Source organism: Cupressus sempervirens, chromosome 8, assembly GCF_028749045.1.
Source record: "Cupressus sempervirens isolate cs-2001-9-10 chromosome 8, ASM2874904v1, whole genome shotgun sequence".
NCBI lineage: Eukaryota > Viridiplantae > Streptophyta > Pinopsida > Cupressales > Cupressaceae > Cupressus > Cupressus sempervirens.
Genome location: NC_143125.1, coordinates 121,952,353 through 121,968,336, shown reverse-complemented (window position 1 = coordinate 121,968,336; position 15,984 = coordinate 121,952,353).

The window sequence follows — 15,984 nt, the reverse complement described above, 5'->3', positions numbered from 1 at the left end:
ATGTCAGACTCAACCAACTGATCATGAAAACCAATATCCATCCTAGCATCAACAAGGTTAGGAATATCTTTAGCAACAACCTCTAGCCACTCTTCAATTTCTATATTAGGCTCCACAATCTGATCAAAAAACCAACCTCTTCCACCTCTACCTTGATATGTCATCTTCTCTCATGAAAAAGTCTCTTAACCAGCCAAACAACTCTCTTCTAGATTAGTAGACTCTAGCTCCACAAACATCTATAGAATTCCTTCCTAACCCCATTCCTAACTCAATTAACCAAGCTAGTTTCAAGCTGAGCAACCACCTTCTTAGTTCAATCAGCCAAACTAGCTTCAAATCGAGTAGAGATCTTAGAAAAATTCCTCTCCACCATGTCATGGAGATTCACAATCATCTCAAGGTTCAGTCCTCTTGGAGCCATCTTCTAAGATCTTCATAAACTCTTTGCAAAAAATCCTTCCCACACTTCTTGTGAAAACGTTGAATTATTTACAAGTTAGATCACAACCTACCGCCTCGCATGTACAATCAAGAACCTCATCAAAAGTCTAGGACCATGGATTTGCAATCCACAACTCTCTATCATCATGCCTCAACAAAATCAGTCTTCCATCTTCGCATCCATTGATCCATCTATAAGCCCTCTACAATTGCAAGCTAGAAACATAATCTACCACCTCACAAGAAAAATATCTAAGACTCTAGAAAGAAAATTCACCACCAGATCAAGACCAACGTAGATCTACTTCTCTGATCCAAGTCCTAGTGCAAACTACCTCAGCTTTGGTGATCTGTTTACACGCTTAGGAACAACCTTCACTCTAATACCACCTAACTTAGTGCAAGGAAGGAGAATCCCTAAAGGATATGTCCTAGCCCCTAGCAATAAAACCACATAGTGGAAACACAAAAACAAGAAATAATGCAAGATCTAATACCAAATCACAACTCTTTGTTTATAAAATAACTATTACATGCAATGTGTTGGGCTATAAGGCCTTCCAAATTATGGCCAAATATAATAGTAATTACAATAATAGTTCAACAAGATCCATCAATATCCAATCAAAGCCTAGCTATTCTAGATCCACACTCTAGTATAAACCCCCAAGGAAGATCTCAACTTGTGCTTGCAAGCCCACCAAGCAATCTCCTTGTTTTCCAAGCTGCAACTACTAGCTCTTCTCCAAATTCGCTCTTCAAGCTCCCCCTCTTCTCCAAATTGGATGAATAATGATTAAAGACTTCCCCACAACCCTTACTTATACCAATATAAGCCACAAGTCAGCCTAAAACACAAATTAAATACAAATACATAAATTAAATGCCACAAGTCAGCCGACAATAGCAATTAAATGCCCAAAATTGATGTCTTAGTAAAATCATGATATCTCCTAGGTGCAAATGAATTAGAACTTGTGCTTCAAACCATAGGTAGAAATATATGCCCTCTTTAATCCTTCCATTTTCTATCCTCTAAATCCTTATGGAAAATTAGTTATATAGTCTACAACAGGTACAAAATTCCTAAACAAGGTCAAGCTCCTCCCATACCATGTTGAGCAACCATAAACCATGTTGAGAAACCAAATACCACATCGAGCAATCAAAGACCATGACAAGCTCCAAGACCATGCCAAGCTTTAGAGCATGCTAAGCACTAGTCCTTCTTCAATTGAGTACCAATCCAAGCACCCTCCAAAGCAACTATCGAGCCTCCTCCCATGAACTCCAAAGTAGTCACCAAACAAACCCAAGATGCTCCTGCACCACAAGAAGGAAGCACAGAGCATGACTCCAGCAAGGGTGAGATAATTACTTAAGGAAGAAAGATTCATTGTTTTACTAGGATGTGATTTGAATGCATCTTATATCTTTGATAGCTTGATCAAGTCTAGAAAGAAGGATATGAAATTGGATGTGCAGGGTGTGAAGGATGTGATCATTGGTTCAAAATTTTTGGAAGATGAAAGGTCTATGCTATTATGTGCCCTTTATCCTCTACATAGGAGGCCACAAATTATTGGTATTGATCAAGCTTTTGGATACCTAATGACATAGAAAGTTGGGGTAATAGACCCTAATAAATCAGCAACTATGCAAGTAGACATCGCCTTATTTAACCAATCACACATGAAACAAGTGACATTGAGAGAGACAATTGGAAAACAATGTATGAGAGCTTGCTAAAAGTAGGAAGGCCAACAACATAACCTATGGTTCAATTATCTAATGATGCTTTGAAGGGTTAATTGAAGAGACTACAAGAAGAAAATAAAAGGCTACAAGATGTATCCTTGATTAGAGGGGAAGTATTTAGCTTTGTATTAAAGAATTAGTTCAGGATTTTTTTGACCAAGCTAGGGCAGGTTTGGGATCTGTAAAATGCATATAGGCCCTTGGCCCTCCAAAATAATGAGATATACAAAAATATCATCAAATAAAAGGATGATATTGTAGAGGAAGAAGACATTTGAGAGCTAGATAAATTAATTCATGGTCATGATGTATATACATATGAAATCAAGACTACTTTCAAGTTATTTGAAGATTTGGTAATAAAGCATGGAGTTTTAATATGGAATGATGTATATGGAAAGACTATCTATTGAGAAACATGGATGTGAATTTTCCATTTGATGCAAGAACATGCCCTAGGAGCATCAAGGAATGATGATCTAGAGATGACTAGAACCAATGAGAAGATCAAGATTGAGATTAAGGCTTCTGAAGTGATCAATGATGCATGCCTTCTTCAGGATGATAAATTCCATAATCATATAAGATAATTTAATTAATTTAATTAGGAATCAACATCAGATTCATCTTAATAAATATTTTGTCTCTTATAGACTTTTTTTGATTGATTGGCACATAACAGTTAGTTATTAGTTGGCTGATTATGATCAATTTTGTAAACAAAGGGATACACATTTTCATTTTGTAACCAATTTGGTGTCTATAATTATAAGGACTGAATTTGGAGAAAGATATCATAATAATCATCATCATATTTTTTCATGCATATAATAAATAGAGAAGGTCAATCCTTTTTACTTTGGATGGTGCTATTTGTGTGCATCAGTAACACATGTATTTGTGGTGAAAGATTCCATGTTCAATACAAGGGTTTCATGTGCTTGAGTGATCTTTTGGTGATATTATTTTTGCCTCATAAATTTTGTTTCTTGAGATCAAATTTTAAGTTTTCTTTAATTTAATGTTCAATTTATTGAATGTAGTAAATCATTTCAATATTTGTAAAATAGTAATATTGTATTGATTAGTTGATTTGTATTACTATCTAGCTAGGCTCTTGATGATATTTAAATTCAATAAGACTTAGGATTGAAATTTACTTCAGTATCCAACAATTCATACACCACTGAAGTGATAACATTTTGTCTTCAAGGTATTTATTGTCTATCTCTAAGGGTTACTTTAAACATTTTGAATGATTGATAGAATAATGGTAAAGACTCCATTGATTAAGGCATTGGTCTTTTGATTATTGTTTTTATTTTTCGTGTTGATTATAGAAAGGACACATATCCAAGTAATGAAGATCATCTATCCATCATATATTCACATATCACACCAACAAGTATTTATCAACTTCTTAATTAAATTTCTAAACACCCAAGTCCCCATGTTATCTATTCTAAAAAGCATCTAGGGTGTGAGGTATAGACTTACCAATCTTGGTTTTGTAGAGCTATAATTGCAGAGGTTCACATTCATTTGGAGTGGAACCTATCAATTAGAAAATATCTATTTGGAGTTCCCAAAATTGGATCATCATTCCATAGGAAACCTAATCTATTGATTTGGGCACCAACACAATGGTCTCCTTGAAATTTTTTAAGTGGTTTGCATTTGCAAGAAATTTTGAGGTCACTTCTCTGCACTCGCATCCCATTTTGCACATAATTATGAGCACAAGCACATAGAAAACCAAGAAAGGCACTACATATTGAGATTTATTTTCCATTTTGAATTACCAGAACAAATTTGACCTCTTAAAGTTTCCACCTCAGCATCATGGGGAAAGTAGTTTTGGCACTTTTCGTGGCTTATAAAAGTGTGAGTTTTAGTAGGGGATTTTTTAGAAACAATAGTCCACCAAGATAACTGAGAGGGAGGGTAAATCAATTACCCAATAATTAAAAAATTTATCAACATGAAAAAATCTTATCCATCTAACCAAAGTAAATAGTAACCATAACAAGATACACATAGTCAATTACACTAGTTATGTTAACTAGGGAAACCCTTGATCAAAGGGAAAACCCTAGTGGGAATGATGCCCACAAGATGATGTACTAATATAAATATTCCTTGTTAGAGGATGGACCCTATTAGGAGTCTATCACAACATTTATTACATATGGGTCCCTGTTAGGAGACTTTGAATACTTTTTAGAAGATTCCAACCCTATTAGGAGTTGTGTTAACCCTATTGGGAGTTGTAGAAGATAGAAGGACCCACTGTCCAAATAGCTTCTAGGAAAAGACCATAGAACTCACTATCCAAATGATCTCTCAACTCTTCCTTGTAGAATAATTGTGTGTACTATATTGTGACTTCTTTCCTCTATCATGTCAACCAAACCAATCACTATCAGACCTTGTAGACTAAGTCATGAACCTCAGACCCAAGTATAAAACTTCAAATCACATAATAAAACTTTGACAATGAAGTTTCCTTCACTTCCACTCAGCTCTACTTAACTTTGCATTCTTCAATCATTCACGTTCTTACATACATACTTCATTCATGCTTCTTTTATGATAAAACAAAATTTACTTTCTTTATATTGAATCCATAAAAAAATTCCCTAAGTTGGCTATTACACCTTCTTAATTAATTATTATAAGACCACATTAAGAACACGATACACTTAGCAGTAACATTAATCTTTCACCTTGCAACTTGAATAACTTTTCATGCACATAACATTATGATGAATGAGTTTTTTGACATCATCACCAACATGTCTTGTTTACATTTTTAGCTTTAGCTTATTAGAATAACAACTCTACTAAGTGATATAACAAGTTTACCAGAACATACCTCTATAAACTCTATCTCAGAACAATATCCACTGAAACTTGCATAAAATCTTTCAGACTTAATATCTTATTCTTCTGAGGTTAGCTAAATATACTAGACACATATTATAATCTCTAATTTAACCTCACTACTAAAATTACTCAATGATCTGTCTATAACAACTTGATCTTTACCATTGTACTTCTATCAAATACCACAAAAAAATTCTATGTTGACATCAATGACAAATAGAGTCATGAATGTAACATATCATCACAATAATGATCTAATAATGTTTCTATAATACTCCCTCATAGGAATATCATTAGCACTCATGCTTCCAACAATCTCCCTTTTTAGCATTAATGGAAACATAGATGAAAAACATCTAGTTCTAAGACTACCAACTACAAAAGACTATTAACATTTCTTTTCAAATTCTCTTCATCAATCATTCTCCCATGTTGCATTTCTCCCAAAATATATTCCATGCTAAACTTCTCATGCCATACTTCTTCCAAACATGTTGTACTTGTTCTTGCTTTTTTTTCATGCTATACTTCTCCCCCATTGGCATCAATGTCAAAGGTTTTAGCAACCATCAAACTCTACAACAATTTATTCTTACTTAGCTCAAGTGTCCAAAAATACTATTCAAAAACAACATCCAACAAGAGTCCTAGATGACTTTGTCCATCATAATTACTTCCCCATATAGGAAGCATTAGCATTCAGTCTAGACAAACAATAGTGCTTTGTTACACTAGACTGATGCATTCTTTCATCTTCTATTATGATGTAGGAAGGGGCATAACCCCTAGCATGCCTCGTAAATACTCAAAAGTATCTTTGGGAAGAGGCTTAGTGAAAATATCTGCAATCTACCCTTTAGTTCTCACATACTCCAATCTAATTTTCTTTTCTGCAACTTTCTCTATCAACATGTGATACTTGATAGAAATGTGCTTAGTCTTAAAATGTAACACTGGATTCTTTGACATATTTACTATGCTTATGTTTTCGCAATGTCTAACAATAGGTTAACTAAATTCTATCCTTATATCTTTTCGTATTTGCTTCATCCAAACAACTTGATTGCAATTGTTTGCTATTGCAACATATTTTGCTTTTGTTGTACTTTGTGAGGTACAATCTTTCTTCTTGCTTAGCAAAGAAACTAATCTTCCTCCAAGAAAGAAGGCTCCACCATTGGTGCTCTTTTTGTTATCCATACTATCTACCCAATCAACATTAGTATAAGCATATAAAGTGAAATCATTAGATTTATCATACCACAATATAAACTCTGGTGTTCCTTTTAGGTATCTAAATATCCTTTTGATTGTTGCATAATGTGCTTCTCTAGGATCAGCTTGGAATCTTGCAAAAATTCCAACTACATTTTCTATATGTGGCCTTGTGTAAGTCAAATATTACAAACCTACAATCATAGATCTATACTTTTTCTACTTAACAATAGGTGTCTCATCCTTTGTAGATAACTTGTGTCTAGTTACCATAGGTGTTCCAATGGGTTTACATGTTTCCAAACCAAACTTTTTCAGTAAATCTTTAAAATACTTAGTCTTAGAATTAAAGATTCCTTCTTTATCATGTATAATCTATAATCCTAAAAAATATTCCATTTCTTCTATCATACTCATGTCAAATTCCTTCTTCATTTCTTCTACAAACTTCTCACTTTCATCATTATTTCCTCCAAATATGATATCATCAAAAAATATTACCAAAATTATTAATCCATCATTGATTTATTTCCAATAGAGATTAATATCTTCCATACCTTTTCTATATCCAAGCTTTGTGAAATTCTTGTCCAACCTTGCATACCAAGTTTTGGGTGCTTTCTTCAAGTCATATAATTCTTTCTTCAATCTAAATACTATGTCCTTGTCATCTTTCAAAGGAAAACCTTTAGGTTGTTCAATGTATACCTCTTCTTCAAGTTCTTCATTCAAAAATGCTGACTTGAAATCCATCTGATATACTTTGAATTTCTTATATGCTGCATATGCCAAGAATAACCTTTCTACTTCAATTCTTTCCATAGGAGCATAGGTTTCATCATAGTTTATTCCTTCTTGTTGTGAGTAACCTTTACATGCCAATCTTGTCTTTTTCCTTACAACTTCACCTTGTTCATTCATTGTGTTCCTAAATACCCATTTAGTTCCTACCACATTCTTGTTTGCTGGTCTGGGGACCAATTACCATGTATCATTCTTTACTATATGATCCAATTCCTCTTTCATAGCTTGCTTCCAATAGTCATATTTACATGCTTCATCTACATTCTTAGGTTCAACTTGAAATATCAAACATAGTTCTTCATTGATTCTTCTTCCTCTCATCACACTTTTATCTCTACTTCTAATGATTTTTTCAAGTGGATGATTCTTTGACATATTTTTACCTGAAGTAGGATTTGTTATCTCAACTCTTGGCTCTACTGAAGGTTCCAAGCTTTTTTCCTACCTTAGCTCTCCTTCATTCTACAAATCATTGTTAATCTCAAGGAATACTTCATCATTCCTTGGTTCAGTAACAACATTATCATCTGAATTGTAATCAACTATTCTTTCTTGTATCCTCAATTCTCATCAACTCTCACATTTGCACTTTCCATAATAGTCTTAGTTCTTATATTATAACATCTATAAGTCTTTCTTTTCAATTAATAACCAATAAATGTACCTTTATCACTTCTAGCCTCAAACTTACCAATATGATCATCTCTTTTGGTATAACACTTACTACCAAAAATTCTAGAATACTTAACTATAGGTGAGTGACCAAACCACAGTTCATAAGGGGTATTTTTTGTGTCTTTCCTAACCTAGACTCTATTCATAGTGTATACTTTTGTATTCATAGCTTCTCTTCAAAAAATCTTGGATACATCATTCTTAGATAATGTAGCTCTTGGTGCTTCTATTACTAACCTATTTCTTCTTTCTACTATACCATTATGTTCGAGAGTCATCAACTCAACTCTTTCTTCTACTTTAGGATGAGATCTTTGTTCTTCAATTTTATTCTTGTTCTACAATTCATTTTTAATGATAACTTCCACATTTTCATGGTTAGCCTCTAGATCAACAAAAGTTACCAAAGTTATCTCTTCTACTACTTCCTTTTCCTTAGCCATTTCAAGCTCATTATCACAATCTTTCAAGAATCTTTCTATACTTGCTTTAAATTCTTCATCTTCATCAGAAAGAAAACTCTTTCTAGATTTCCTTATTCTCTTAGAGCATGTAGATGAAAAATGACCAAACTCATTACATGACCAACAAGAAAAAAATTCCATACCTTCTTTTTCTCTTTTCATAACTAGATCAATACCTTCCTTGATCTTCATGTCTTCTTCAGATAACTCACCAAAAGTCTCTATCTTTTGTGTCAAAATTTCCACTATCTAACTTAGGACTATCTTTTCTTGCCATGATCTCCCAAAGTTGTTAAGATTTATCTTCAAGGACCTAATGCTCTAATACTAATTGTTAGAAAATAGTCCACAAAGATAACTAAGAGGGGAGGGTGGGTGAATCAGTTATCCAATAATTAAAACACTTATCAAACTTAAACAATCTTATCCATTCAACCAAAGTAAAAAATAATCATAACAAGATGCACATGGATAATTACACCAGATATGTTAACTAGGGAAACCCTTGATCAGAGGGAAAACCTTGGTGGGAATGATGCCCACAAGATTATGTATTAATATAAATATTCCTTGTTAGAGGATGGACACTATTAGGAGTCCATTACAACATTTAGTACATATGAGTCCCTATTAGGAGACTTTGAATCCTTGTTAAAAGATTCCAACCCTGTTAGGAGTTGTGCCAACCCTATTAGGAGTTGTAGAAGACAAAAGGGCCAACTATCCAAATAGCTTCTGGGGCAAGACCACTGAACTCAATTTCCAATTGATCTCTTAACTATTCCTTGAAGAATAATTATGTGTACTATACCATGAATTTTTTCCTCTATCCTTTCAACTAGACCAATTATTTTTAGACCTTGTAGACTAGGTCATGAACCTTGGATCTAAGAATCAAACTTCAGATCACACAATAAAACTTTGGCAATGAAGTTTCCTTCACTTCTACTCAGATCTGCTTAATTTTACATTCTTTAATCATTCACATTCATACATACATACTTCATTCATGTTTATTTTATGATAAAGGAAAATGTCCTTCATTTATATTGAATCCATAAAACAATTCCCTAAGTCAACTATTACACCTTCTCAATTAATTATTATAGGACCACATTAAGAACATGTTACACTTTGTGATAACATTAATCTTTCACCTTACAACTTAAATAACTTTCAGTACACATAATATTATGATGAGTGAACTTTTCCACATCATCGTCAACATTTATTCTTTACATTTTTTACTTTGGCTTTTCAGAATAACAACTTTGCTAAGAGATATAACAAGTTTACCAAAGTAAACTCTATCTCAGAATAGTCTTCACAAAAACTTCCATACATCTTCCAAACTTAATATCTTATACTTCCAAGGTTAGATACATATACTAGACACATAGTATAATCTTCCTTTAACCTTGCTACTAAACATGCTCAATGATTTGTCTATACCAACTTGATCTTTATCACTATCCTTCTGTCAGATACCACTAGAAAACTGCTATGTTGACATCAATGACAAACACAGTCATGAATATAACATGTCATTATGATAATGATCTAATAATGTTTCTATAATACTTCCCCATAGGAACATCATCAGAATTTATGCTTCTAATAGGATTAAAATTTATGATGGCTTATAGAAAGGAAGGTTTTGGAAGCAAAATTAATAACTGATACATAATATGTGATACAAAGGCTCTAGTATTCTAGGGCTTCCTCGCTCCAAATGCTCCTTTACATGTCCTAACCATCCAATGGTTATTCATGATTATATCTTCCCCTCAATTAGGTTCTCCAAGATCCTCACTATCAACATCTCCTCCAAGGTATAGTTTATCTTTAGGAGATTCCAAGGCCACAAGGTTTAACTATTCTAACTAGTTCCCTTAAATACTTAGCTTTCTTCACTATTTTTTCCTCCTAAAATCCCAAACCTTTTTCCTCCTAAAATCCCAAACCTATTCTTAGGATCTTCCCATACATTACTTAGACTCTTGTTAGTATTTTTGGTCCATCAAAGGTTATTCTAAACCCTTTCCCACACTTCTCAACTCCTTGCCAATCCAATTGGTCTCAAATTCACTAGGTGGCTTAATTGCCTAATTTCTAGTAGGTGTAGTTTCAATTTTTTGGGTTATAACCCCCAAATCCTCAAAATTATCCCATACAAGACATCAAAATTCTTCAAGTTACATGTGAATACTATCAAAATCCAAAATCTAAACTTATGGGCACCCATAACCCTATTTTTCACCAGGCCCTAATTTTAAGCCTATTAATTAGGCCTTTGGACTAGTGAGCATAAACCATTGTTAAATTGTTCTCCATCCCTTGATTAAAATCCTTACACCTTTGAATTGTGTTAGGGTATTATCTAGGGCATCTGTAAATCATCAAATCCTTTGCACAAAGCCATGGGTGCCCGTGCCAAAGTACTATTATCACTATCTTGGCTCACCTATATTCACCAATTAGCCATAGGGATTCCAACTTGGTCGAGGAAATCCATTACAACAAAAAAAAAAGAAAAAAAAAACATTATTACAAACTCTAACCCTACTTCCCCCATGGTTTCAGCCAATTCCACTGGTGGGTTCTTAAGTTAGAGCCATTTCTAGCCAAACAACACTATGATTGTCACTTACAAACCAATGACATTCAAAACCTTCTAATTGTGTACACTGATAACTTGAGAGAAAACTAATTAATGAAAATTAAATTTATTTGAATATCCTACATCCCCATGGGACTTGATCACTTGTGTCAATCCATACATGAATAAGAAAACAACATAGTTTACACAAATGTTGTCACAGTCATCCATACATGAGTACCAAAAATATTAGCTACAATTGAAGACTTCATTAACCTCCCCCAAACATTGAATCTATTCTTATATCCCAAGCATGGGTTGTTACAACTGGTTTAACTACATCTTGCTCCATTCTTGCAAAAGTCTCAAAAGTTGCCCAAGCAACTTTTCAACTTTGCTAGCAACTTTTTTGCATTATGAGTAGTTTGGCTCATTTTGTCAACTCCATGGGTGAGTTTAACTTCCTTGACCCTTGATAAGATATGTAGGGTCCTCAAACACCCGTCAAACCCATACTACACTAAAATATGAATTTTCCACTATTTAAATCCAAAATAGCAACTTTTCATCTAGTGAACACTATGGGCTCTTACAAACATGAAGTTGACTAACCTTAAATCCAATTCATTGGATCTTGTTCCAACACACACACACACACACACACACACACAAAATCCTAATCGAACTCTAAAACACACAAAAGAATCAAAAAGTGGAGGTTCCCTATACCAATATGGAACTCTAATGAATAATTCAAATTAAAGGTACATAGTGGAATCTTTTACTCAGTTGGGAGAATGGAAGGGAAACTAGAAGTCATTAAATTTTGATTAATTGTGTTATAACTTCTTCCCCCACCTAAATTTTTTATTTTTTCATTCATTTAGGATTAAGTAGTGAATATATGTTTTTTCTATTGTTGTTCCCTTGTTATCTATATCTCTATAGTGATCTTTTTCAATGGAAAAGGAAGAAAGGGAAAAGGAAAAGGAAGTATCTTGTATACACAATGTAGTACAAGTGGCTTACATACAACCACATTAAGGGCCAGTGGGAGTAGTAGGAGGCTAGGTCAATTAGTAGTAGTTGTAGTAGTAGCATTCAAGGGCACATTAGATACATAGATCATATTCAAGGGCACGGTAGAGACATAGATCACAAGGATATAGCAAGAGAAAATATATATATTAAACTTGGAAAATCCAATTAGAATTTGTATGCACAGTACCATAGTTCATAAGAAGAAAATAGTGGTTGAACAGTCCCAAACCAGTGATTTTTGAATTATTAAGTACTAGCAATTTCAATCAATGGTGTTGAATTTCTTAGGATAAGAGCTTATAACATGATATGCTTTGAATTTGAATCACAATGTTTTTTGTTATACATACTTTTCTAGTGTATATCATTTTCTTCTTCCCTCGGAGATATTCAACTTATAAAAATGGATTACCATATTTTGGTTGTACTATGTCATGCACTTCATTGTTAATATAAACAAGACAAACTCAAAATTTCTTAGGTGATTGTATTCTTTCTCCACTTGAGTGTGCTTACATTATATCACTAAATGTTGCAATAAATTTGACTATGCTCTCTTGTACTACAAACATTCCACCAAACATGCATAAGTTTCAAGTAACATCCAATCTTATGAGATCCAACAAAGAAAATGAATAGTTTCAAGTAAATATCTCTAAGAGGATGAAAAAATGATTTATATATATAATGTCAACTACATTATGAATACATAAAAAATTCAGGATGGAGATAGACATCCAAATTTGATGCATTTAAGATGCTTGAGAGGTTTTCGGTGTATGTTGCTATGAGAAAAATCATGATATTTTGTAGGTCAATTAGAGCTTATGTTAGTGATATAATAAATTGAAGAGGTACATCAACCAAGAACTCCCTATACAAGGTGATTATTATTTGGAACAATTTATATATCTTTCTAAAATCAATCAATCAAATTGAATAGAAACATAAGATAAAAGGAAATAGTATGAACCCACTAAATATGTATTTCGATATTGCTTCCTACAAATCATCACTTTTACATACAATGACTATCATAGTTTGTGTTGTTGTTTCACAATGCATGCCCCAGTTTTCCTAGAAATGGGGACCCCCTAATTTATTTTTTTGCTTTTTGGATCCCTAGTCTAGGATTCAAGTCTTTTCTAGGGTTTCTCCTAGTATCTTTAGTCAAATCTAGGTCCTGGATTCTAGACGTTATAATTCTAGGGGAGAAGTTCATTTTTGTGAATAAAGTGTGCACTAGTGCACCTCATTAGGTGTGTTAGTATGCTAAGTCTTGTTGAAGAAGCATTATCTCTTTGAAATGCACAACTATGCACCTCAAAGAGGTGTGCTAGATCTCAAGTCTATAACACATGGGACACCCCTACCCCTCTTCACTTTTCATTTCCTTCTTGTCACTCCAATCTACCACAGTTGTGTAGCTCTAGTAAGTGCACTACTATGCCTCCACCCTACTTGCATATAAAAACAGACAACATTACGATACCAAAAAAGGTTCACGGCTATGCACCTTTTTTTTTGCAAAAACCTTAAACTTTTAAAAACTAAGAAATTGACACCTTATAAAGGTGCATAGTAGCACACATTTAAAAGAAAAACATCCTTCAAAGGGTGTGCACTTGGTGCACCCCAAAAGGTGCACCAAATGCACACCCTTTTTATGAATATATCTTTGTAACAAGGCATGCACCAAGCACACCTCAAAGGTGTGTTAGATGCATTCCCTAATTTTTCAAAGGTAGGTGCACCTAGTGCACCTCTAAGGTGTGCCAAGTGTGCCCTTTTTTTGCATTTCAAGGATAAAATTTAGGTTTTTAGATGGTTTTTAACACTCAGGGTTTTTGGGTTTTTTCTATGTCATCATTAGGGTTGATATTAATTGATTTTTCTTTGACTCTAGACTAATAGACATTTTTTTTTGTAGATTCAATGGTTTATTCATCATCCTCCCTTGTTACAAAGATGGTCCCAAAACTAGGGGTGTTCAAGTTTCAAGATGTTCCAGCAAAGTCATGCTTCCAAGACAATTATTTAGAGATTTGTGACATCGAACTTGGTCATACTGACTGGAATGCATTCCTGGTGTTATGAAACAAGCCTATGGAGAGGTCCCCATTGATATCTACTCTGATTTGATTGGGACTTGTCATCATAGCATCACATCTAGTGTCAGTACAATCTTCAAAAGTGATCATGGCACTGGTGAAATACTATGTTTCTGAAGAAAGGGTCATGAAGAGTATAACTAGAGAGATTTTCCTAGATCTCCAACCTAAGAACATAGAGAAGGTGTTCCATCTTCCGAGAGTAGATTAGTTTATCATATTAACCTATCATCGATAGGGAACATGTAGAGGAAGTGTCCAAAATCATCTAGTCCTCATACCTCATTGAGAAGACTCCTCTAGGGTGTAAAGTGGGAAAAGTGGACATGATGAGAGGTTACATGAAAGAGGATATTAGATATTCTATAATACTCAAGAGTAGAGTCATGGGGTTGCTAGCATCAGGACACATGAATATATGGATGGTGCACTTTATTAAGACTATCAAGATGATGAAGATGTCAATTGATTGGGCCTCCATGCTTATTGAGAACTTGGATAAATAGTTGGTCATAGATAGGAATATTTGTAAGTTTTACATGACATCATATTTGATTTACCTACTAGATGCAAGGGCAATAGATTATCCAGGACTCTTCAAAAAGGGTAGCATGCAAGATGCAAATGCATGGCCCTATATAGTATATCCTCAGTTAGTGAAGAAAAAAGCTTCTAGAGCACAACAAGGAATACATGATAGTAAATGATGCATTTATATTCACAATTATCCAGTTCATTGAGGGGGGCAAAGGTTTTAGAAGTTGGAGCCTACTACATCCAGTATCAAATATTCACCTATTTGAGGGTAGTGGGTACCACTCTCAATCCCAAAAAGCTCCCTATATATCCAAGTGATAGACTTATATTGTTGGAAATAGCTTGACAACTCTTGTTTGCATATGATAGAGTTAGGAAGCAACATAAGATAACCTAGGTGTGGCCCATTACTATAGGACCATTTAGTGTGGTTTAGAGATAGGATATTCCATCTTTTGAGTCTGAGTGGGATCAATATCCTTTGGATGAATATAATTCTCCTTGGCCCTATTTTGATAACATTGGAAGAGTACAATACTTAGCTAGCAAGAAATTTCAACATGAAGATGCAATTGAGGATCATTGGATGAATGCAGTAGATGACTATGATATTCGTATGAGGGATTATTGTACAATGACTCTCTATCTAGAAAGAAATGCCTTGAAGATAAAGGTTCCTTTGAAGGTTACTCGATAAGATACTAAGGATGTTCTTGATGCATTTTTCAATAGGGACAAGATTGGTGATCGACCCATTATGAATGCTAAGATTTATAAGGAAGAAAACTTAGATATTAATCACAAGGCTAGGTATGTCATCAAACCGACCAAGCTTTGGATTAAGAGACCTTTCAAATTGGATCCAATTCCTCAAGTGGTAGTCTTCCACACTATATCCCACCCAGTAAGAGGTCAAGGAGCTAAGGTAATAGTACCTACTTTTACAGCTCAGTCCCAAGTGAGGCCAGAAATAGTGCACCAACTTGATAGAGAAGTTGGGTATTATAGGGTTCAAAAGGGTGAAGGAAAGAGGAAGAGAACTTATCCTTAATAAGCCAAGCTAGAATAAGAAGCAACTCAAGAACCTCCATAGCCTGGGGAAAAAAATGTATAAGGGGCAAAAAATGTACAAGGATCAAAAAATATTCAAGGGTCAGAGAATGTGGAAGCTACAAAAGCCCAGGATAATCCTAAAGTTCCACCAACTGAATAAGGGCAAGGAGGAGCTAAAATAGAAGAACAAGAAGTGTCTTAACCTCCTCAACAAGAGGTGCAAGCCTCCCCATCTGATCCTAAAAGGAGAAAGATCAAGACTATAGTCAAGAGGAGACAAAAGGTGATTAGGAGAGTTATTCCTTTCCCATCAATCCTCAAAGTTACGATAGAAGGAAAGAAAGAAGAGGATGATGAGGATGAAGAAGATAACCCTCCTTTGAATCAAAGGACTCAT